A 26,420-nucleotide genomic window follows, 5' to 3' on the forward strand; every position below is an offset into this window, starting at 1 on the left:
TTGGAAAACAAAGTAGAGAATAAAAAAATCAGTAAGTAAAATTACCTGGTAAAGATTACTATAGAGTGTTATTTTCTTGTCTGAAAGATAAAAGTTATACAATTAAAAGGCATTTCAGAGAAGACAACATCACTTAGGTAGATGGATATTGTCCTTTTATATTTTAACAGACTAGCAATCCACTATTCATTAAGTTACAAGGGGGGACCTACAATTTTAATATTTAAAAGGTAAATTTGAGTGCTTATTGTACATCATACATTACCACCCCTGGAAGTTGAAAAACAGATTTTTGTCTCATTCATTTTATATTACTAGAATATACATTTTCCTGTACCATCAGTGCCTAGAATTATGTAGTGTGTGCTACATATAATCCAAGTTGGTAAATATTTGCTAAAGAAATGTCTATTTTCATGACAACCCTATGGCATGTATGACTCCTTTTTGCTGCAGAAGAAACTGAAAAAGAGAAAGTTTAAATAATTTTTGAAGATTATGGTATAGCTAATTGCAAAGTTGAAATTTGAATTTTGCTTTCTCTTACCTCAAAATATTTAATTTTTCTCTTTACACCAAGAGGTCTTCTGATCAACTCAACATATAAAAGGACAGATAACAAAAATAAGCATAATATCATTTATGAAACAATTACTCTGTGTTGTGTAATATGTGTTAAATGCCTTCCATAAATTATTTCATTTAACCTTTATGATAACCCCATGAGATAGAGTTTCTTAGGTAAAATTCACGATCTAAAACTAGATAGTCTGGTTTCCAGTCCTGGCCCTTCTGCTTACTAGACATGTGACCTCAAGTCAATTGTTTAAATTTTTCATTTCTTTAGTTCCCTCATGGTGATGCTATGAGGGATTGCATTTGGTAAAGTATGCAGAACAAATGATATAGTATCTGGCATGCAGTAATAAATTTTAGTTCGTGCATGAGAACATTGAGGTGCAGATAAATTAATATTCCTTAAAGTTTTGAGATGTAACTAATAAAGAGTCAATGAATAGCATACATTCCTCTGTCTGAATTCTAGGACAATTGAGAAATAATGTCAAGAAGTATATAGTGATTTGGAATCTTTCACCAAATTTATGACCCAATTAGTGTTAAGATTCATGCAATTTTTTGGGAAGTTCAAAGATAAATAAACAAAAAAACAGGGTAGTGAGCAGTGATGGTAAGATTCAATTAACTTTAGAGGTACTAAAATCTCAAAATAATATGTAGTTTAGAATCAATGAAATATGTCAAGTAGTAAATTCAATTTTTACTTTTATAACTGGCTAAGCTAATTTTAAAGAATGCAAAATATATCTGTGAGCGAGTGAACTTAGTGAAACTCAGTCCTATAATTAGACACAACATGTTAAATTCAGGCAATTACAGGCATTACTGGGCTACCACAGGCTGTTCTTTTAGGAACGAAATTCTTTTGCGTGACAAACATTAGCTAACTAAGACATGTGAGAGGTCATTTTCCTAGATGAAGGAGACAGGCAGAGGCTAGGCTATGGATACTCGATTTCTCCTTCCTTCCACGTTCAAACTGAATTACTCCTATAGAAGAGGCCAGGAGTTTGTTATGCTAGCAAGCACTGTTCCCTTCCGATGACAGAATATAAGGGACAAGTAGAAGCATGCCCTATCAAATGGCATAGCCAGGTATCAAGCACAGGTTTGTCTGACTCCAAAACCCATTTCTTCTTCCATTGTGCTCCTTCATTCATTATGCTAAGCATATTTAAAAGACAGAAACAATAATATTTAGAAAATTAACACATTTAGAAAATTAATCTCAGAATGAGCTGTGGCTTTTAAAAATGCTAATGATTCAGTCATGTGAGCTTCAATTTGGAGCAAAGAACTACAACTGGATGAACCAACTCAGAAGAAAATATTGAAATTTATATGAAGACAATCAAATAATTAAAGTTCTAATTTGTTAAGAATTTGTGTTTAAATAAGCTCATGTTTTTATATCTAAATCCATTATAGCTAAACTTAAGAAAATATTTGTAATTTTAGTCAAATAGTTTTCAAGATTAATATTCAAGTGTTCCTGGAGAAGTGTGATTTAGAAATGAATGAAAGATCAATGTTGACTTTTCTAGAAGGTGGCAAAAAATGAAAATTGGTGAAATACATATTTCTTGGCAATAGGTAAAACATCATTAAACTGATAACGTGAACTATTGAGAAGAGATCACTTGTAGCCATCATGGGTTTGTTTAGAATACATTATTCAAAATCTCTGTGAGCTCTATATCAAATCACTGTACCTTGCCCTAATCATTCTCATTACCGTCAACACTATTATCTTCATCTACTTGGTGGTACCTTTCCTTCATTCATTGAGAACTTTGTTGATTTCCACACACAAATGTATGGTAAGACTACGGCAGTCATAAAAAGGTACCATTAGATCTTCTAAGGGGGGAAGTGGAATTTACTGACAGCCCCAGATATCACCCCTTTGGGCCCATCATTGCCTTTATATTAAAGCTATGCTTTTTCCTGGCTACTCCTAAGCAAAAACTGAGCTATACCTATGAGAGGTGAGACTCATCTGGGAAGCTTTAGCTCAAAGACTTACCATTGCTCCAGCCATGACTTTCTCAGAGCAATGTGAGACTCTTCTAACTCAAACTTTTTTTCTTTCCCCTCTCTTGCTAGATGCGTCAGACCAGCACTGTGGTCTGAAGTTCTCTTTACCCACTCATGCTTCTTTCCCCACTCATGCTTCTTTCCCCTTCCCATTTCCCTTCATAGTTATTTCCTACAATAAAGCTCTTGACTGTCTACCATAGTACATTTGATAGCGTATGGGAGTTATTTATCTGTGATAAAGTGAATCACTTTTTTGGAAAATGTAAAGCTCTTTCTCTAACAAAATGCACTTTTCTTTTTGCCTTTGCAACTCCTTGTATTGAGGGTAGTGTATGTTTCTTATTTCTAATATTATTGGACTTTTTGGGTATGTGTCTTGCTTTGGCCAACAGGATATGGGAAGAAATGACGATTTGCTAGTTTGAGGCAGGGATCATGAAACACTGAGTTTTTCTGCTTGTCCTGTTGTGTGGTTGCCATTCTCCATGAGAATATGACCTGGATAGCTTCTGAACCAATGAAAACTAAAAAACATGTGAAGCACTTCTGATTCAAAATGGAAGTTTTGAGCCAATCACAACCAATCTGCAACCTGAAACAGAGTCTCATAAATGGCTGTAGTAATATGAGAGAGAACAACAAATACTTATTGCTTAAGCCACTAAATTTTAAGGTGATTTGTTATGTACCATTGTCTAACAGATACACCATCCAACTGAGGGAATGTGTTCTCTTATCAGGTCCAAGAGAGGGTGTAGCTTTAAGGGCAAGAATTTTCCAGTGCCATGCCCCCATCCCATCTCTCTCCTTCCGGGAGATTTAATGGTTTATGTTTGAATTCCGCAGGCGCGGGAAGAAACTAAGAGTCAATCACTCCATCGGAGGTTTAAAGGAACTCCTGTCATTGGGCAGAGGAACTTGGGAAGGTGGGAATTTCTCCCAGGATAAATTCCCCTGCTCCTTCACCCACATTGGATTTCCAGCTCTCTGGAGTCCCCTCCCACATGATGGGAGCTCCCTTTCCCCTCCTGGATTTCCCCTCTGGAATCCCCTTCCACACTCTTCTTGGAAGTCTTTCTCTTCCTCTCCTTTTCTTCTCTTTACCTAAATAAAACCACCTTTCTGCAACACTACTTGGGTTCAGTATTTATGAGCTTACTACGCACCTGCAGTGATTTCTTCTCTGATTCCTAAAAGGGCGGAGACCAAGAACCTACAGCATTCTCTTGGAGGAGCTGTGCCTTACCAGCACCCCAAAAACACCCGGTTACACAACCACCTAGTCAAAGAGATCTCAAATAAATATAAGCACTTATTTTTTGTTCAGTTTTATCGATTTAGTCTCCTGGCCAAACATTGAATGCTGCTGTCATCAGAGTTGTACCACTTCTAACTTCTTAAATTCCCATAAATTGATTTTTATCACATGCTCTTATTATTCCAACTTTTCCCACTTTTAATTTCCTCAGAATGCTTGATGTTAGATCTCATTGAGATTTCTTCCCTTAATTTTTAATCTTAGTCTATTTTCCAATCTAACTTCAAAGCTTTACTTTTTTTAAACCTTTATCATAGTATTAAGAGTTGGGACTTTTAGGAAATCGAGTCTTCACGAATGGGATTAGTGCCCTTATAAAAGAGGTGCTACGGAGCTTATTCACCCCTTCTGCCATGGAAGGACACATAGAAGGCATTATCTATGAGGAACAGGTCCTCAGCAGCCCCTGAATCTTCTGACACTTTGATATTGGGTTTCCCAGCCTCCAGAACTGTCAGCAATAAATTTCTGTTGTTTATGAATTACACAGTCTAAATATTACATTATAGCAGGTCAAGTCAACTTAGAGAGTAAGCTACCAAAACTTTGTTTGCCTAAGTCTGTGGAAATTCTTGAGATACTATTTACCTTAACTTGAGAAAGAGAGTATACGACCAAAAAAATGTGATTTATGATCTTCTTAATATTAAGGATGAATAAAAGAACTATGGTATGTTATTTCCTGGTCCTATGCCTCTGGGCATATGCCCATGGCCACTAGACTAGAGAAACCTGTTTTCAGGTTTCTCTACAAATGGCAATGTACATCTAAAGAGATGGCAGCGTACATCTCCCTTGCCTTAGCATTTGTCTACCAAAGGTTAGTAGAACTCAAAAAAAAAGGATGAGGCAAACTATCCCGTGTTTTGTCATATGTCACTTTGAGCGTTCTTTTGATGCATCTGCAGTGGTACTTAGTAGTAGCAGAAGAGCTGTCTTGGAAATGTGGTGATGCCCACCGAGAAAGGTGTTAGTCCTGCTACAGTAACAGTAGCAACAAAAGCCGTGGTAGTACCCAGAAGAGTGGACATATGTGGATGAGAGTGAGAATAGGGAAAAGAGAAGAGAACCAAAGAGACAATGACTATTACTTTTGACTACTGTGGAGTAGTATTTATCAGATTAATCTTGTCAAAACTCACTATATACTTAGATTTTTTTTTTTTTAATGAGGAAATTTAAGGTATTCAGGTTTTAAAGGGCCAGCATTCTAATGAGAAGGATAATTTATTAATGTCAGCCATACTTTCATACCTGCTTTGTGTCCTCAGGGTATTTGCTAATTCACAATATAAAGCATAAAGGCCTAGCAGAAATTAGTGGCCCAGAGTTTTCAGTAATCTCAGTGGTCTGGGGAGAAAATTTGAGACTATTAAGGTATTAGGATTTGAAACACCAAGATCTCAGAAGAAACACACACACATATTAATATTTGTCTACATTCTGTATGCAATTTCTCTATAAGACATTTGCTGGTTTTTCAAATGAGCAGAGATAGGGCAAAATGGATAAAAGACAAGTGGAAAAACTCAATTTAAATTGCTTATCAGGTATCCACATACTGATCTCAAGTAAATAGTTGGGTATATAAGTGTCACATTTTGGAGACAATTCTAGACAGGAGTAGAAATATGAGTGTAATCAGCAAATAGTTCATATTTAAGGTCAGGAGACTAACAAGACACAGCTAACAAATGATCGAATGGGATTAAGACTTGGTTAAGTCTAAGCAAAGGTATGAAGGCAGAGTCTAGAGTGAGTGAATATGAAAAAAGCAAAGGCTAATATATAATGGTAAAGCCATTTAACCTTCTTGCCTATAAGGCTAGACAAGGAAGGGTATGTAGCTGAAATTGTAATGAGAAGCTTACAGCCATTAGGAAAATAGAGTCATTTCTTACATGAAATTTCATTTTTACTGAATCAGGGAAATATTTGGAGTTAAGTGTTAAGTGGAACCAGCTGAAAATAGTAGATTAGAAAATAGTACTTCAATAAACTCCAAGCACAAAGAGGCCCAGATGTATAAGTATTAATACAAACCTAGTGACTATCAGAGCTATGGAGAACAATAGCATAAATGAGGAAACAGTTTAAGAAAAGGTTGTTATCATAATTTATTATACTTGAATATAAAGTAATCATACCTATTATTATGTATGTGTCATTTGGAGGGCTTTGAATGTTTAATTATGTAATTTGTATTTCTGTAGGATTTTGCACAAAAGTGCTTTGTTGACTTGTGTATATTGTTATTTTTCAATGTGAGCTTATGATCTCTGGAACTTCATTTCTGATAATTTTTTTTTTTTTTTTTTTTTTGAGACAGAGTTTTACCCTGTCACCCAGGCTGGAGTGCAATGGTGCAATCTTAGCTCACTGCTACCTCCGCCTCCCAGATTCAAGCGATTGTCCAGCCTCAGCCTTCCGAGTAGCTGGGATTACAGGTGTGTGCCACCTTGCAGGCTAATTTTTATATCTTTTAGCAGAGACGGGGTTTTACCATGTTGGTCAGGCTGGTGTTGAACTCCTGATCTCATGATTCACCCACCTCAGCCTCCCAAAGTGCTGGGATTACAGGCGTGAGCCACCATGCCTGGCCATTTCTGAGAATTTTTGACATCTGAGTGAAAGTTTTTCTCGTGAAGATTTACATTTACTTCTTCCAGATCCTGAGGACACAACTGATCCTAAAACATAAGCAATAAATATGAAGCTTAAGAGATTTTTGGAACCACAAATGAAAGTGTGAATTGGTGTTATCATCTCCTGCGACACTTGGTGTGTGGTCATGCATTCCCAGGGGAGATTCTTCATTTCTACCATCTAGCTCCAAATTTAGGACAAGAAGGTTTCCTTGTTGTACCCTTTTGTGGGGAAAAAATTACCCTTTCATTTTTTCATTGTGCCATTTGTAGTTCTAGTGTTCTAGGACTGTTCTGGTACTAAAGAAAATCTCCACACTTTCCTTTGCAAGCTCCACATCACTGGATTTTGACCTTTGTCCTTAGGGCAAAATTGGATTTGTTACTGACTTACTTCTCTGAGTTCCTGTTTTCCATTCAATTGTGTTTTATTTTTATGTTTTCACATACTCAGTGGTGCTTCTGATATTATTTTATTTAAACATGTATGCATTCTGTATAGTTGTAATATCAGTGACTGTAGGTCAGAAGCCCTTAGACTTCATGCCAGACCCTTTAATTGTTTTCTAAAGAATATATTGCTAGAGTTGTTCATACAACAAAAATAAGCTTTTACAGCATAGACTTCAAACTAGAAACTCTGGCTTATGTAGTAGACACTAACTTAATATTGAAGAATGTGAAATTGTTTGCTTCTGGCTTACTTTTTATGCGCTGTATTCAAAGTAACCACATTCTTGTCTGCACTTCACTGTGTGTTGGAATTTCAAAGTTAAGAGGACAGCACTCTATCACTCATCCACATCTCAGCAAAGTACTCTGGTTTTAATAAGGGCAATTTCATCATTAAATATGAAATTGGCATGAAATGGCAGAGCAGTCTTTGTTAACTTGTTTCTGTGATAAAAACAGACATGCACTCTGGGACTGTCCATCTGGCACCTTCAGTGACAAATTAAAATTTGATTTTTAATTATTGCAATACTTAACCATTAACAATTATTTTTATACAAAAAGAGTGTAATTTTATTTCAAATTTAGCATCTTTTTCCTCAACTTCTGAGTAAATGTCGCTCTATCACATTCATTTCTCTTACATGTTTGCATATGAAAAGATATGATCTAAGTATATATATGTGTATATATATCTATGTGTATCATATCGTATATATGTGTGTCTTGTGTTTTTGTGTGTCTATTTACAAATTGGTGTTGTCTTAGACTGTTTGGGCTGCCATGATGAAATACGTACACTGGTTAGCTTATAAACAACAGAAATTTATTTCACATAGTTCCTGGAAAATGGGAAGTGCAAGATCAAGGTCATGGCAGATTTAGTGTCTAGTGAAGCTCATTTCCTGCTTCATAGATGACACCTTCTCATTGTGTCCTTATATGGTGGAAGAAGGCAAGGCAGTTCTCTGCTGCTGCTTTGATAATGGTACTAATTTCATTTATGAGGGCTTCATCCTCATGACCTAGTTACCTTCAAACTTCCTTCACCTAATACCATTACATTGGTGATTAGATTCAACAGATGAATTTGGGGAGACATAAACATTCAGAAAATTTTAATATTTAAATGCCCTCAGAAATTCAAAAATACCAAACATTAAGAAAAAATATTATGTTTTTTCTTCTCTAGTTTCTTTCTGTCCTCCTAGATCATTAGAATGCTTGGTAGTAAAGCTGGTTGGTCAGTGTAGACAGCAATTATCCTATTTATTTCCTCTGCTGATATAAACTGCCTGCTACTGGACAATACTTTTTTTTAGCATCTAACACCCATTCTTATGTTTACAGATAGATTTCCTTTTTTAAGAACCTGAATTATTCATTTGGTTACAATTTCATGTTTATAGAGAATATTTTTTTCTATGAAAAGCTGATTATCAAAGTTTTGTTTCTTTTCTTTTTGCCATGGCTGCCATCCAGCATGCCTGCATAGACAATATTAAATATTGAACCATCATTTAAAAACATATAAATGGTAATATAATGTATTGACCAACATCAAGCTAAGCCAAGAGCAGATTTTTCTTTGCATTGATCTGAGGGATTTAACATTTGGATTATGATGAAGCCTTTGACTTGACTCTTCGGTCACAGAGCCAATTTATCTTCTGTTTGAGGGCATTCAAACTAGGGTTCCACCCACTCTGTTGCTGGTAAGACCAGGTGGTAGATATAATATTTCTCGTGTTAATTGAAAAATGGAGCTTTTTCTTTAACCATATGTTGACATCCAGTGAGTTAACAGCATTCAAACTGGAATGTTAGATAATTACTTTAGTTTTTGTGTGCGAACCTGAATAGAACCAGATATTTGGAATGCCGATTCATATGCACACTTCATCTTGCCACTTCAATGCACATATTCAAGTTTTAAAAGGGAACTTTATTTTTTTTTAACCATTCCAGTTCTTAGTTAGTTGATTAAGTTAAACCAAGCGTAGACATGTCTAGGCTCAACATTGGGTGACCCACAACCATTTAGTGTGCAGAAGGTCTCACATGGAGAAGAGTTCAAAAGCATTGTCCAGGTAGAGAGAAAGGGTGAAAAAAAATTCCATAACTTGGATCTCCCCTCCTTAGTAACAGTTTTCTCAAACATGAAAATTGTTTCCAAGGAGCAATTTTATTGCTTTTCCTTACAATTAGGGAAAAGAAGGCAATGGTGTTCAAATGATGCCTGACAGCCTGGGTAACTAGCACCAACCATCTGTGCTAAAGCAGCACTGTTTGTATTTTTAATGTTTACACATACAGCAAAGATAATTAAAAATAACTATAATTAAAAATGATTACAACAAATTACTTTTCCCTCAACGGTAATATGTGTCTGTAACTTATAAGTTACTTACTAAAGTAACCTTTGTGGAGTCTAACAAGAAAACATTACAACTCCTGCCTTGTTTCTGAAAGTTTATAGATTTAGGGGAGGGTAGTTTTTTCTAACAATGAAATCATTTGGCTTTTTTGTACATCACAGCATTTGGAAGTATGGGGATTATTTCTGTAATAATAATATGGAGCATTTTTTTTCTCAGAAGGAAAGATTAAATGTAATTCCTTTTTCCAAAAATAGTAAAATGACTGAGGGGTTAAAAAAAAAAAAAAAAGCTAACTCAATTTCTTGAACAAGCTTTCATTGAAATAATTGATTTTTTTTCATAATGTCTCATGAACTATGGGGAGACCATTCATTTCAGGAACGATAGTTTTCTCTATCCCTTCATGATTCTTGGAATCTTCAAGTACCCACAAAGCCTTTTCTAAAGATGCTGGTTAGTAACAAGACCTGAATAGCTGGCTCCAGGCAAAGAGTTGAGAAGTTGACATGACCTCTGTGGAAGGGCTTGAGATTTAGCCAGAAGGTATAATCTGGAGGTTCAGGGCACCACCCTGGAAACCAGATTTTCTAGGTTCCAATTCTGTTTTGGTAACTTCAGGGAGCGGAGAGCTGAATGAAGCTGGGAGACAAATTGCATCTTCATAGAATATTTAGTAACATTTTCAACTGAGTGTCTAATTAGGAAACTAAAGGACCTAGAGATCTTATAAATGAGGATTCTTAAAGCCCTTCACATTTTAGAAAATATTATGTCTTGTGATGATTATCCTAGCTCAAGTCACATCTCCTCATGTAGATCACCTCTGTTTCCTTGAGTATGTCTTGGGGTTTATAGAGGGAATTTCTTATATGCTCACATATAAGTCTTCTTTACAATATTCACACTGTGGTGCCGGACAATGGCCAGCACATCTCTGCCAGGCCCTCAGGGAATTTTTCTTTCTCTTCTGTTGTTCCACAGTTTCTACCAGACACAATTTGCTGTTGGAAATGGATCTGACCCTTCGGAGTACCAAATTTGTGTTGCAATTATGCTTGTACTCCAGCGTAGTCAAATGACTCTTTGGTTTGTTTGTTTTCCTCATAATTCTTTCTCTCTTACAACCCAGGCATGAATCTATAGTGTGAGGACAGATACAGGTAACAGCAACTCTATTTTTCTCAGTATCCTGATTCTTTACAACTTGGTTACATGCCTGTTCAAATTCATCCAGGCAGCTCCTTCTTCCCTAAAGACATATTCTCTTCTGAAAGATCTCCCTGCTCTTCAGCCTCCCTTGCAAATCGGCTTCTGTCAGACTACCCCACTGATAGACAATCTTGACCATGTGTCTGAACTCCAGTAGAAGTCATCTTTACTTGCTTTTTCAGAGCTTCCTTAATCCCCATAAATCAGTTTCCTTTAGATTAGACACACCAGCCCACTCGAGGTGTCCAGATTTGCTACTTAAATATATGACCAGCTGAAAGAAAATCTAAAACATATTTGGGTTACTAATACTGTCTTTAAACTTTTTTGAATAATGTAAACTTGGCTATTTCACAAAAGGATTCCATGTTCAAGCAAATTCAGGTAATCCACGATGCTCTTCCTTTCTTCTTTTTACCTTCTACTGAGTAGTTTTCTTCCTTGTTTTCTTTTCTCTTTTCTACATTCATTTTTGCTCTCAAGCATGGCTATGTTAATGAAAAAATACATTAGGAAGTTAGTCCAGATGTTTTTTCTCAGAATTATGTGAGTCATAATAACGTTTGAAACCTTACTTCTAACAAATTTTAGTGCCTCATTAAAAAAATAAAGATGTGCAAATAAGTTACATGTTATTGTAGCTTATTATAATGTATATAATTTATATAGATTATAGAGTAAATGTATTTTCATCAGATGACTTGTGTAAGTGCTGAACACCCTCCTAATTCACTTGTGTTTAATGTGAACCCAGATGCTTTTACATATCACTGATGAAATAAGAGGAGGCAGGAAAGACAAAGGAAATTTATAGATTTAATATTTATTAGTGTGTGGTGCTTTGTAGCTAACTAGTAAACAGTTTGAGCTCTTCTACTTTCTCCAACAGACTAAATTGGGGAGGGGTGGTAGAAGGAGCCTGTTATGACCCATTTAAAGGGTAGTAATTTTTATTGCAATGGCAAATATGTTGAAACAAAGACATGAATGACCATAGGCATATGGATAAATTATAGATGTTTATTTCATTTTATGAGAAAATAAAAACATTTTGTTAAGAATTTAAATGTATCTGCTAATTTAGCCATATTAGTTAAGTGTTTATTAGTCATATGCTATGTAATCATGTTTTGGTCAATAATTGGCCACACATGTGGCCATGGTTCCATAAGATTTTAATATCATATTTTTATTCTACCTTTCTATGTTGAGATATGTAGATATATGAGTACTTATCATTGTGTTATAATTGCCTCCTCCATAAGATTTTAATATCATATTTTTATTCTACCTTTCTATGTTGAGATATGTAGATATATGAGTACTTATCATTGTGTTATAATTGCCTACAATATTTAATATAGTAACATGCTGTACAGATTTATAGCCTAGAAGCAATAAACTTTACCACAAAAAGCTATAGCAGGCTATAAAGTCTAGGCTTGTGTGAGTGCACTCTAAGATGTTCGCACAACAACAAAATTGCCTGATGACGTATTTCTCAGAATGTATGCTGTTGTTAAGTTATGCATGACTATAATTCAGTAAGATTAAATGATGTATCTAGGTTCAACATATTAAATTATGTCATCTTTATATTACTGGAGAGGGATTTGAGATTCAATATATTATAGAATCAACAGTTAAAGAAAATTAAATAAGCACCACTGTCATGTTGTGTCATGGACACAAAACCATACCAAATGTTTATATAACAAAATTTCCTCTATAAAGCCTAAGGCAAACCCAGCTGAAGCAAAGTTCCAAGGCAAGAAGAGGTAAAGTTTGCTATGTTGTTTCTAAGGGTACTTCAATGAGGACAAATTTGAATGATAATTGACAAATTGAGGCAGAAGAAAGTCAATGTTAGTATCCAAAGAACCAGAACTATGCCTTAGAGCCAAGAGGCTGGTATTTTGATGCAGCATGAGTTGAGTGAACACAAAGGAGTGATCACTGAAGTGTGCAATGTCATGGAGAGTGAGATTCCTGAAACTCTTATTGTTGCTGGTTTTTTATCTGATGGTGTAGAAACTTGCTTCAGGGATCAACATAAGATTGGAGAGCTACAGATGATTAGATACTACTCTCAGGATAAAATTGTTTGGCAATACCCTTTTAGTGAATATGTTTCAACAGATTATTTATTAAGCACCAAGTATATATCAAGTACTATAGATGGCATTGGAGATATAGCAGTTAATAAGATATGGTATTCACTCACACATTAAAATGAGAAATTGTAATGCACCTGTTAAGTGCTGTAAGTGGAAGTTAGTAGACGGTACTGTGGGAACACAAAGAGTATAACCACATTTGGTCTAAGATGGTCAGAAAGGATTTGCAAATGAATAATGCCAAGACAGAACACTTTTAATTGCATAAAAATTACTAGATAATGAGACAAGTTAGCCTGTGTAGAGCCCCACAGCCTAGCATGCCTGGAGGATGAATCACAGGTAGCTGAGCAAGTGTGAAAAGACATAGATGCTGGGATCATGGGTCTCTTCTTCATATATTGGAGTTGGAGGGGAAGGGATATTAAGTAATTCTGTTGAGTTCATAAGACACAGGAAGTTCCTTCTATTAACTTCGATTATTTGCTCTGCTAAACGACATTGAACGTAGCTCAGGCAGGTTTCTTTCAGGCCAATAGACATCATGAACCATGAATTTGTAGGAACTTTGTCTAGAAGTGTCCTGTCAGGGAGTTCATGTCTTGAGATTTGCTATTACAGGACTTAGCTACTTTTAGTTGAAAGTGAAAATTTTAATTTAGCAAAAGGGATTACACATCATACCAACTTATCCATACTTATTTTAAAATTTTCCTCCCAGAAAGTGATTGCAAATCTATGATTGATCATTATAACAGGATGTTGACTCAGGATTGACAATAATATAAAATCAAAAAACAAATAAAAAATCTGCCAAATATTTTTCCTTGACCAGATTTCAGTAGAATGTGTTAATAAATCATATTGAAAAAACAACAACAAACAAAATTTCTGTTTAAAGTAATTTGGGTTTAGTGAGAAAAATTGACAATTTGGTTGAATGTGAAATCTAGATTAATGAATAAATCAAAAATGAAAGAATGTAAAGAACGACAGGGAAGGGAGTAAGACTTGAGATTGAAAGGAAGTAATCCAGCTGTGTTTTTAATGTTTTAAAACATTTTTCTCTTAAATTTCTTAGAAATTATAAAAATATTTTTTCACATAGAAAATCCATACATGTTAATGAAAGCAGCCTATGATGTTTTTGTTTTAACAAGACAATATAGTAGTTGTAGGATTTCTTATCACCTTTCACGTGACTAGGGGAAGTGCACTGTACAGAAAAACAACGTCTCTAAGTTGCAGAAACTGCAATTTAAAAGATATGCTTTCTCAATTTATGTCATGTGACAAGAGATCGTTGGGATAAAATGCATATCAAAATAAATGTTAATATTTGTCTATCTTTCCAATTGTGGCTTTGCTTTCAAGAGCAGATTAATTCAGTCTGGTAAAGAACTTACCACAGTATTGATAAGAAGGGGAAGAAAGAGTTCCCCAGTATCCAGACTGTAGGAATAAGTTTCTATTATCTATTCTTACATGAAGCTTAAAGATACTTTTGCTCAGGAATATTTTAAATTTCCTTTTGATAATTTATTTAAATATTTATCCTGGACATAGGAGATGAAGATTATTTAAGGAAAAGAGTAATAGAATAAATTTTGAAACTGAAATTTCAAAACTAGCAAATCATGCCATATGTGTGTGTGTGTGTGTGTATGCTCTTTCAATCACTGATTTAATTTTAAGTTTATTATAAATATGTCTATTTACAAAGTAATGAAACTGATTTTTTTTTTAAACAAACTGTAGTAGAATTATAAAATTAGACAAAGCTATGCTTCAAAGTTTTTCCATGGGAATGCATGCATTTATTCTAAATATGCTGCAATTTTTCAAGCCACATTTATAATTCCTCTTTTGAGATTATTTTTAACAATTACTATTTTACCAGTCACACAAGAAAATTTATCTTTTTGTGTTATAATTAAATTGCACATTTTAGCAATCAACTGCCATATTATCCAGCCTTATTGCTCTATCTTCAAGTTCAATGCAGATTATGAAAGATGTCTCATTATTATCAATAAAAAATTAAAAATACAGTCAAAAATTAAAACTTATCTCTAGTGAGGATATCCTTAACAAGTGAATAAATGCATGCAATACTAAGATTAAAATGTATATTTACAGTTCAGTATATACTGGGTTATATACTGGGTAAGGCATTTTTATTGCTTTACTTCATTTATTTGTTTAGATACAGAATCTTGCTATGTTTCTCAGGCTGGAGTGCAGTGTCTGTTACAAGCACAATCATAGTTCGCTCTATCTCAAATTCTGGGGTTCAAGGGATTTTCTCATCTTGGCCTCCTGGGTAGCTGGGGCTAGAGGTATGCACCATTCTGTCTGACCTCAGGAGATCATTTTAACAGTTTCAAACTAATCAATCTCAGCATCAGTAGAATAAGTCTGCACCCTCTGGATTTAGCCATATAAGATGGGACTAGAGTCATTTGCAAGAATAAGTACTTCAATGCTTGTTCAAAAAATATCACCTCGCTTTATAGGCACACTGTGTAAATAGGAAACAGTGCTGTATACATAAAAATGAGTATAATGAGCATGTCCTTTTACCAAAAGGAAGCAATTATACTCAGTAGTAAGTAATTATTTTAGTGAAAAGTACATTTGCTTTTCAATTTTATTCCATACTTGAGTTTGAGCTGAAAGAGACCTTGGAGACCAGTTAGTCCAACCCACTTATTATTTCATAGGAGAAGAAAATGTGGCACAAAGAAACAGGAAGCTAGGTGACTTATTTGAGGTTACATAGTTGTAAGTCTTGAGCTTGAATTTCAGTTGACCATTGATATGAGATTCTTCCCATTACTTCCTAGTGTGTCCCTAGTAGGATTTATTTCATATGAGACTTACATAATCCAAGACAATTTTTAAATGTTAAATTATAGAATATGTTAATGTGTCTTTTGTGGACTTTAAAAAGATAAAGCAGTGCTGTTAACTTTGTTTCACATGCCAAGAACACTATACTTTTTAAAAGTCATATGTGGGTGATTCAGAAATGTGGCTCATTTAAGAAAAAGTCTAGTTCATTTTCGTCAGTAGAACTGTTTGTTTTATTATTTCACTCAGACTGATTTATGAAATCATAGTTTTCATTTCCAATTTTATTCACTATTTTTTACCATGACACTAATACCTACTCAGCACTTTTGATGTATTGTTTCCTAGCCAGTATTTTACTGTTTCTTTGAAGATTTCCACAAAATATTTTAAAAACACTTTTTACTTTTTCCTGTTTTTTTTTTTTTTTTTTTTTTGAGATGGTGTCTTGCTGTGTTGCCCAAGCTGGAGTGCAGTGGCTAGATCTCGGTTCACTGCAACCCTGGTCTCCTGGGCTCCAGTGGTTCTCTGGCCTCAGTCTCCAAAATAGCTAGGACTACAGGTGTGGCGGCTCATGCCAGTAATCCCAGAACTTTGGGAGGCCAAAGAGGGTGGATTATCTGAGGTCAGGAGTTCGAGACCAGCCTGGCCAATATGGGGAAACCCCGCCTCTACTAAAAATAGTAAAACTTTTTTCTTTGCATTTTCTAGTTCACCATATTTTATAAAGATGTATTTAAAACACTCAGAATCATGAATGGTATCTTCAGTCATTCAGGATGCTATAGTAGAATACTTTACATTGGGTAATTTAGAAACAACATAACTTCATTTCTTGTAGTGCTGGAGGCTGGAAAGGCCAAGATCGAGGTGCCAGACAATTTGGTGTTTGGCAAGACCTTGCTCTCTATTTCATAGATGGCACCTCCCTGCTGCTTTCTCACAGGCAAGAGAAGCAAATGACCTCCTTCAGGCTTTTTTTGTGATGGCGCCTATTTCATTCATGAGAGATTTATTCTCATGACTTAATCATCTCCCAAAAGGTCTCATCTCTTAATACTATCACATTGGGGATTATGTTTCAACAAATAAATTTTGGGGGGAACAGAAACATTCAGCACATAGGAAGTAGGTAAAAATTTTTAATATGATCTTTGTCTAAAATATGTTATAAGAAGACTTCCTTTTGGCAATATTCAATTTTTACTCTTTTTAATTTTAATCAGCTAATAGAGTCAGTGTGGTCCTTTTTTTTTTTTCTTTTTCATCACAGTCTTTTAATTTAAGTTTCCAAAGCTCAAAGTCTTGCAAGGACATCATGGAAAAACTTTCCATGTTGGGTTTATCTTTCTAACGTAAACTGTATGGTGAGGGAAAGATAAATAGGAGCACAGGAGAGTCTCTAATTAAGACTCAGTCACAGTCTTTAAAATGTATCTTTATACCTGTGAAAGAAAGGCATAATTTGAAAAATATTTTTATTCAGAAATAATAAAAAAATATTTTAGAACACTGCACTTTAATATTCTCAAAAAGATGCAAAAACACATGGTCTCTGCTAAGCCAGAATAGAGCATCATAAGATTGAGATAAAGACAGGGCAGCTAACCATACCCTGTACTAAAACACATTACTTTGTGGAGTAACTGGGCGAATGGCAGTGCCATTTACTGAGAGTGGATATGTAAAAGGAAGCACAACTTTTTGGAAAATACAGTCACATTGGTCTTTTATGTTGCATTTGAAGTAAAGATACTTCTCGACTTATGATAGGGTTATATCCTGATAAACCCATCATAAATTGAAAATATCGTAAGTTGAAATGCATGTAATATAAGTAAGCTACTGAATATTACAGCTTAGCCTAAACTGCCTTAACTGTTCTAAGAACCCACAGGAGCCTACAGTTGAGCAAAATATTTTGACAACAAAGTGCACTATAGAGTCTCTGTTGTTTACCCTCATGATCATGTAGCTGACTTGGAGCCGCTGTCCTCTACCTCTGCCTAATATCTCAGGAGAGAGTCATACAGCATAACACTAGCTTAGAAAAAAAATAAACATTTATAGTACAAGTTCTGAATGCATATCACTTCCTCATTATCATAAAGTTGAAAATTTGTAATTTGGACCATCATAAGTTGGGGACTGTCTGTATGTGTATGCAGGTGTATGCATGATTGACAAGTGAAAATATCAAACACCAGTTCCATATATGGATCTGGAGTTCAGAAGAAATATCTGGGAGAGATATATAGGTTTTGTATTTTTAGTTTTTTCTTAATTGGCATTTATTTTAGAATCAGGGAGTACATGTGCAAGTTTGTTACAAAGGTATATTGCATGATGTTTGAGAACATTGAGGTTTGAGATGTTATTGAACTCGTCACCCAGGTAGTGAGTCTAGTACCCAATAGATAGGTTTTTAGCCCTTGCCCTTCTCCCTCTCTCTCCTCTCTAGTGGTTCCCATGGTCTTTTGTTCCCATCTTTATGTCTATGTGTACCCAATGTTAGCTCCCATTTACAAGTGAGATGATGCATCATTTGTTTTTCTGTTTCTGCATTAGTTCACTTAGTATAATGGTCTCCAGCTGCATCTATGTTGCTGCAAAGGACATGATTTTATTCTTTTTTTTACATCTGCATCATATTCCATGGTGTATATGTACCACATTTACTTTATTCACTCCACTACTGATGGGCACATGGGTTCATTCCACGTTTTTGCTATTTTGAATGGGACCATGATGAATGCATGGGTGCATGAGCCCCATTCTTCTGGTAGAATAATTTATTTTCCTTTGGGTATTAATCCAGTAATGGGATTGTTGCATCAAATGGTAGCTCAACTCTTAGTTCTTTGAGAAATCTCCAAACTGCTCTCCACAGTGGTTAAATTAATTTACATTACCACCAACAGTGTATAAGTGTGTCCTTTTCTCTGTAGCCTCACCAACAACTGTTGCTTTTTTTTTTTTAAATAACAGCCATCTGACAGGTATGAGATAGTATCGCATTATGATTTTGATTTGCATTTCTCTGATGGTTAGTAATGATAAGCATTTCTTTGTATGTATGTTGGCCTCTTGTATGTCTTCTTTTGTGAAGTGTCTGTTCTTGTCTTTACCCAGTTCTTTATGGGGTCATTTGTTTTCTGCTTCTTGAATTGTTTAAGTTTCTTATAGTTAAATTTCTTGTGGTTAAAAGTTTCTTGTAGATTCTGTATTTCAGACCTTTGTTGAGTGTGTTGTTTGCAAAATTTTTCTCCCATTCTGTAGGCTTTCTGTCTACTCTCTTAATTAATTAGGTCACACTTACCAATTTTTGTTTGTGTTGCCATTGCTTTTTAAGACTTAGCCACAAATGGTTTGTTAAGGCTGGTATCAGGAAGAATATTTCTTACGATTTCTTCAAGAATTTTCATAGTTTGAGGTCTTAAATTGATGTCTGTAATCCATCTTGAGTTAATTTTTTATATGGTGATAGTTAGGGGTCATTTTATTTGTCTGCTTATGGTAGCCAGTTATTCCAGCATCATTTATTTTTTAATAGGGCATCTTTTCCCCATTGCTTATTTTGAGATGCAGGTTTTGAAATTTTGGGGGACTGCATACATATATTTTTGGATATGAATGCAATGGAATATATTATTTAACCATAAAAAAGAATAAAGCATTGATATATGCAAAAAGATAGACAAACCTCCAAAATACTATGCTAAGTATTATGCTTGCAAAAGTAAGAGGAAAACTGTAGTGTCCCACAAGCCAAAGGAAGAGAGTGTTTCAAGAGGAAGGGAAATGAATGGATAAACACAGTGTGGTATGTACATACAATGGAATATTATTCCACTGTAATAAGGAAAGAAGTACTAACACAAGCTACAACATGGATGAACCTCTAAAACATTATGCCAAGTGAAAGAAGCTAGACACAAAAGGCCACATATTGTATAATTCCTTTTATATAAAAAGTCTAGAATAGTTAATTCCATAGAGACAGAATGCAAAGTGGTGGTTGACAGGGCCTTGTGGGAGGAGATGGAAATGAGAAACTATTTAATGTGTGATAGATTTTACTTTGGACTGATGGCAATGTTTTAAAACTAGTTATAGGTAGTTGTTGCACAGCATTGTAAATGTACTGAATGCCACTAAATTGTTCATTTAAAATTCATGATGAATTTCATGTCAATAAATTATTTTAAAAATGAAGGGGGATAAATGACAAGAACAAATGCCACTGTGAGATCAAGGAAGATATGGACTGAAAAGTTTCCATTTGCTTTAAAGAGAAACGATCTATTGGTGGTGTAGAAAGAAGAGGCCAGATTGCAATGGGTTGAAGAATGAGTAGGCTGTTAAGAAGTGGAGATATTAAGCATTAAATCTGAAGAAATTCGGTTATGAAGAGAAAGAAGAAATTTAAATTTCTAGTTGAAGATTGATGTGCCATCCAGGGAAAGGTTTTTTTTATTGTTTTTAGGACGAGGTGACTGTACCATTTTTAAGTGTTCATAGGAGTTATGTGGTAGAAAGTGGCAGGCTGGAATTATAGGGCTCACTTTCTAGCTAGAAAGAGGGACACTGAATGGAGGCACACTGGTAAGTTAGGTGGTGGTAGCGTGTGAGGTTTCTCATCCACGTTCTTGTATTTTTAAAATAGGATATAATGGGAGAAGTTGTTGCTGAAAATGAGGGAAGGGAGGCTAAGGCAGAAGATGCAAAGGAGCTTGAGAGAGTATTTGTGCTCATTAGGAGTGAAAATTGACTTGAAAATCAGGGTAGGTTGAGCCCCTCAGGGCTTGGAGATCAGAATTTATAGTGGCATTATGTATTTCCTGAATTGCAAACTTTCTCCTGAAGCTCTTATCTTTTTGAATATAGGTGCATAAATTGGATAATCCAACTGATTCCTTTGTAAGGACTTCCTCCTTTGTCTCCTGTCTCAGTACTAACCAGACCTGATCAGGCTTAACTTCCAAGGTCAAACAAGATCAGGAACATTCAGAGTGGTGATATGGTTTGGCTTTGTGTCCCCACCCAAATCTCATTTCGAATTGTAATACCCACATGTCAAGGGAGAGACCTAGTGAGAGGTGATTGGGTCATGGGGGTGGCTTCCCCACTGCTGTTCTCATGATAGTGAGTGAGTTCTCATGAGATCTGATGGTTTTATAAGGGGTTTTTCCCCCTTAGCTCTGTCTTTTCTTCTGCCTTGTGAAAAAGATGCCTGCTTCCCCTTTCAATGTGATTGTAAGTTTTCTGAGGCCTCCCTAGCCATGTGGAACTGTAAGTCAATTAAACCTCCTTTGTTTATAAATTAGTCTCAGGTGATAATCTTTACAACAGCATGAAAACGGGCTAATACAGGTGGTATGGCCCTAGACAAATTCTACTTTCGTAAGAGACAGTGGACAATTGAGTAGCTGGAGGAATCCCACCTATCCTTCTTGTTACACAATCTTTGCTTAACTTTTGATGATGCAGGATTGACTGGCAATTGCAGGTTGCTTTTCAGTTTACATTTTGCTTGCCTTATCTTGTTGATTGCCAGTATCACAATACGGTTTTATTGTGAATATTTTTATTTCATAGGTGAGGAAACAGACTCAGAGAGGTTGAAATGTGTCAGAGTCTGCATAGGCTTTCTGACTCTAGGGATGTGTTTTGGAACATATGCATGAGACATTAAGAAGTAAAACTGATTAAATGCCTATATGTGGAACTTAACAGAATATAAGCTGGAGAAACAAAAACAACTCCTCACCTGTGGAGAAGGCTGCCTCTATTATACACAAATGAGAAAATCGAGATTTTTCCATGAAATCACAAAAATAATAAGGTTAGATGCAATACATAAGATATAAATTATATTTTAAAAGAAATCAATCCTTGGTTCACAGCTCAAAATAGCATTTTTTTTTCCTGGTGCAGCAGAGGATGCTCTAGTATTATATCAAGCGACAGTTAGTGAGCAAAAGTAACTGGATGCAATATATTTACCAACATAGTGCGAGGGCTTTGTAAGCCACAGTATTGATTTACTTCTTTCAAAACCAAAGTGACAGCAAAAGAGGGAAAAAAAATCACATGATTCAGGGAAGATATCTGAGGATTTAAAAGTGGCAAATACAAATCCATTAGTTTTAAAATGGGTCAAACGACAAACCAGAAAAACTGTAGACTAGTGAATCGGTGAATTCAACATTTATTATAGAGACAATACAAGATATTGTGTAGGGAGAATGTGGGAGGAAAGAAGTCAGGAAAGGAGTTGAAAAAAGAATAGCTTTATGAATCAACATCCAAGTGAGTATGTAGAGATTTTATTCTTACCTGCAGCAACAAATTATATTTTTTGATGTTGTTTATACTCTACAGACATGTATAATTTATTTATCTGTTTTTTTAGAGTATTTACAAAAGTGTTTCAATAATTTACTTATCATTGGTGAGTCATGTAAATAAAACAAGATCTTGGTTAGTTATCTCTTTGCTGGAGTAGCCCAGTGTGGCTCAGATAATGCACCCACCTAAACCTAGAATAGGTAACGCTGTATTTGTCTTGTTCCTATTGTTTTCTGGAGTCTCTTCTCTCAGAATTGAATTAATGGGATAATAAGCCCTAAGAAGCTGCAGCTTAGTGTAGCTACCTTTAGAAGAGGTTTGTGACACACAATTCACAGCATGCTTGGCCAAATTCCTATTCACTGCAACATTAGCAGGAGTGACTGAAGGATAGGAGGGATAATAGGATGGCCAAGCCAATCCTGCCGATGGAGGGATGACAGATTTATATCACATTCAGCTCAATCTCCACTCAGGTGCTAAATGTAGGTTACCATGTTTATTGTTGCATTGCCATAGCAATGCCCCCTCTCCTAAACCATAAACGATCAAGAAAATCTTGCAAAATTGGTATACTTTTGGTATTAGAGTGGAGCAGAAATTGCTTTTTACTTTGTTTACTAAACTGCACCTGTTTATTTACAAAAACATATCCAAAATGCTAGAGTTGGTAGAGTTCTACTCCATAATTTTTTTCTCTGTCACATTTAAATGTTACTATGTCTATTTTTTTCTCATTGGTTCTTTGACAAAAAGTAATTTGAGTTTCATTACCTTACAGCCCTTAAACACAGCATTTTCCAAAGTGTGCCAAGACCACCTGCTTGTTAAAATGCTCCTATCCTAGTCCCATCCTAGATTTGCTAAATCAGAAGCTCTAGAAATGTGGCACTGAAATCTGCATGCTTAACAAGATCCCTGGGTGACTTTTAAAAATGCTAAGAGTAATATCCATAAAGAAAAGTGCATCTTTCAGAACTAGACAATTTTCTGAATTTTCACATTCTGAACACATTCATATAACTAGCACCTTGAGGAAGAAGCAGAATATGACCAGCACCTCTTGAATAATCCTCTGTTACCATCTCCACCAAGGATAGTTATGAGCCTGATTTCTAAGAGGATAGATAAGCTCCACTTGTTTTGGTAATTTATATGAATGAAATAAAATAGAATGTATTCATTTGTGACTGGCTTATTTTGCCTCTTTCATTTGATGCTATGTTTCCCTGCAGTTGTAGACTTTTTTATTATTGAATAGTATTATTTTGTGAATATATCATGACTTATGTATTCATTCAAGTGTTGACTGACAGTTGGCTACTTTCAAGTTTGGGGTTATTTTGAAGAGTACGCTATGAACATTCTAGTGCATGTCCTTTTGGAGTATACATGTTTGCATTTCTGTTGGGAATGTCAAGTCAAAACTTGAACCAGATAAAGTTAAACAGGTAAGGATGACTTTATTCAAGGCTATTGCAATAGGATAGAGAAAGCAGAGCACAGTCTATACTCAATTCCACTAAAACAATATGTAGATAGGAGAGTTATTAACAGCAGGTATGGGGGGTTTGTAGGTCATGTGTGTTTGCCAACAGGTCATACCCAATTATCTGTCTTTACCATAGCAGATAGCTGGATAACTTGGAAGTAGGGACCCACTGATATTAGGCTTCTACCCTCCAATAGACACTTGGAGACATGTCTCCCACTTGACTAATTGTGGATTAAATTTCAAATGGATATGTCTTCTAGGTCCTGGAGAAAGACAGTTCTAGGTGTATAACTGGCAAGAGGTTTTTTTTAAAAAAATTACATTTAAAAAAGCCCTACAAAATACTAATGAAAGAAATTTAAGAAGACCCAAACAAATGCTCATGGATTGAAAGAATCAATATTGTTAAAATGTCCATACTTCCCCCCAAAATCTGTAGAGTCAATGCAGTTTTTATTAAACTGCCAATGTCGTTATTCACAGAAACAGAAAAAGCAATTCTAAAATTTGTATGGAAGCCAAAAAGAACCAGAATACCCAAAGCAATCCCCAAAACAACAAAGCTGGTGGCATCACATTACCTGACTTCAAAATATATTACCAGGCTATAATAACCAAAATAGCATGGAATTGGCATAAAAAGAGACACACAGACCAATAAAGCAGAACTGATAATCCAAAAACAAATCTACATATTTATAGCCAATTGATGATTTTTTTGAGAAAGACACCAAGAATATGCATTGGGTAAAGGACACACTTCAATAAATGGTGCTGGGCAAACTGGATATTCATATGCAGAAGAATAAACCTGAACTCCTATGTCTCATCATCTAAAAAAATTCAACTTATGAATTAATGACTTATACATAAGACCTAAAATTATAATAGTACTGGAGGAAAGCAGGAAAAAATACTTAAGGACACTGGCCTATGCAAAAATTTTATGGCTAAGACCTCAAAAGCACAGACAAAATGTAACTATATCAAACTAATAAGCTTCTGAACAGCAAAGGAAGCAATCAGCAAAATGAAAATACAATCTGTTGAATAACAGAAAATATTTGCAAACTATTCATCTGACAAAGGCAGAGAAAGAATTTACAATTACAAGTTTTCCAAAGTAAATTCTCTAAGGAAAGGGAGGTCAGCCATCTAGAGTAAGGAAGAACTCTAAAGTTTAGTCAAGCTGAGGGCAATATTAAGTTCATCTTGGTCAATTACATTCCTAAGAGTGGAATTGGCGGGTCCATAGGTTATGCAAATCTTCATCTTTAGCACTTTCTGACATATCATTTTTCAACAGTGCAGGAATGTTCTTATTGCTCCACATCTCTAACAAAACTTAGCCTTTTTTTTTTGTTTGACATTCTGGTATGTATAAATGGCACAGTATTTTGTTGCATTCACCTATTTACTAATTTACTAAGTGATTTTTAGCAGACATGGGCTTTGAATTTTATCTAGCACCTTCATCCTATCTGGAGACATTCTTATGAGTTTTCTCTTTAGATATATTAATATAGTAAAATATAATAAAATATCTAATACTGCACCATCCTAGCATTCTTTGTTTGTATTAAAATATTTTTGTTTTCCTGTGCAATTATATTTGATTATATTGTATGAGGATTATTCACCAGTATTCATTGGTGATGTTATTCTGTAGATTTCTTTTTTAGTGCTATCTTTATCAGACTTAACAATTGATGTTAAAAATTATATAGCAATATTCACATAATCACATGCCATCCTTGAGAAGCCAAACTAATCTTTGTATTGTCCTAATTTTACTATGTATACCCCTGAAGTGAACATATGTCCATTAAATTTTAATTTCAAGGAGTAAATTCTTATTATAGCTTTTCTCTTGTATGATTCTTACCCTTCTCTTCCTCCTATTACTCCTATCCCTCCTCCTCTTACCCTGGTTTGCTGTAGTTTCTTTTCCTTCTTTAATATCTTCATCTCATCACTCTATTTACCTCTGTATACGCTGTTCCTTGAAAACTCTCTAGTTTATAGTGGTCATCTGATAAACATTTATCAGATGGATGAAGAGCTGGAGAAATAAATTTCTTCTATCATATTCAATGTATTGATTTTAGGGGGCTTATTTCTTTTGAGGTTTGTAATTTTTTCTTGTGAGCTTGGCAGAGGTCTGTGAAAGTTCAATACAAACTGCTATGGGAAAATGTGTGCTTCAGTAAGGGATTTAGGGCTTTCAATAATCCTCAAGTAGTGTTAAGTTAACTTCCTGAAATGTGTCTCTAGTATCATGTAGGCAATATATATTTAGACTCTATGCTTGATCATGCAATAGGCCTTGATATTCTATCTCTTAGGATGGTTTTTCTTTTCTTTTTTCCTTGGTATGTAGCAAGTTTTTAAAAACACTTTTCCAGGTCAGTACTTAGGGTTTTTTGTCTATTTTTTTTTTTTTTTTATAATGCCTAGGGCAACACTTCAAGGATCTCAACCATACTCAGATGACTTTGTTTAAGCTTTCAACTTTCTAGAGACGAGAGGCCACATTTTCTTTCCATATATTTGTGTTAGATTTTAACCCTCAAGGATTATTGAAGCACTCATGAGACACAACTGAATTACTTTGAGATTGGTTCATCTGGTTTTGAGTTTTCTATATGTTACTAGCACCTGAGGATCCCCTTTCTTTTTTCTTTATGCTTGACTGAATATTTAACAACTTTCTAAATCATACTTTCACAGTATTTGTCTATGTGATGAAATAGGGTATCTGCTTATCATCCTGGTCTTCAATATTACTGAGAATCACGTCCAGGTGAATGTCACGTTCACTTAAAAGTGATAGGGGAATTTAATGGTCTAATAAAATCAATTGTGTTTTATTTATAACATAGCAACACACATAAGGTTGAATATATTTTATCATGTTGGTATCCTGCATCAATGGAGGAGATATACAAAGAGAATATATAAATTATTAAAATGACGAAG

The sequence above is a fragment of the Aotus nancymaae genome, unplaced genomic scaffold (assembly GCF_030222135.1).
Source record: "Aotus nancymaae isolate 86718 unplaced genomic scaffold, 86718_ANA_hifiasm-v0.15.2.pri h1tg000016l, whole genome shotgun sequence".
NCBI classification, from domain to species: Eukaryota; Metazoa; Chordata; class Mammalia; order Primates; family Aotidae; genus Aotus; species Aotus nancymaae.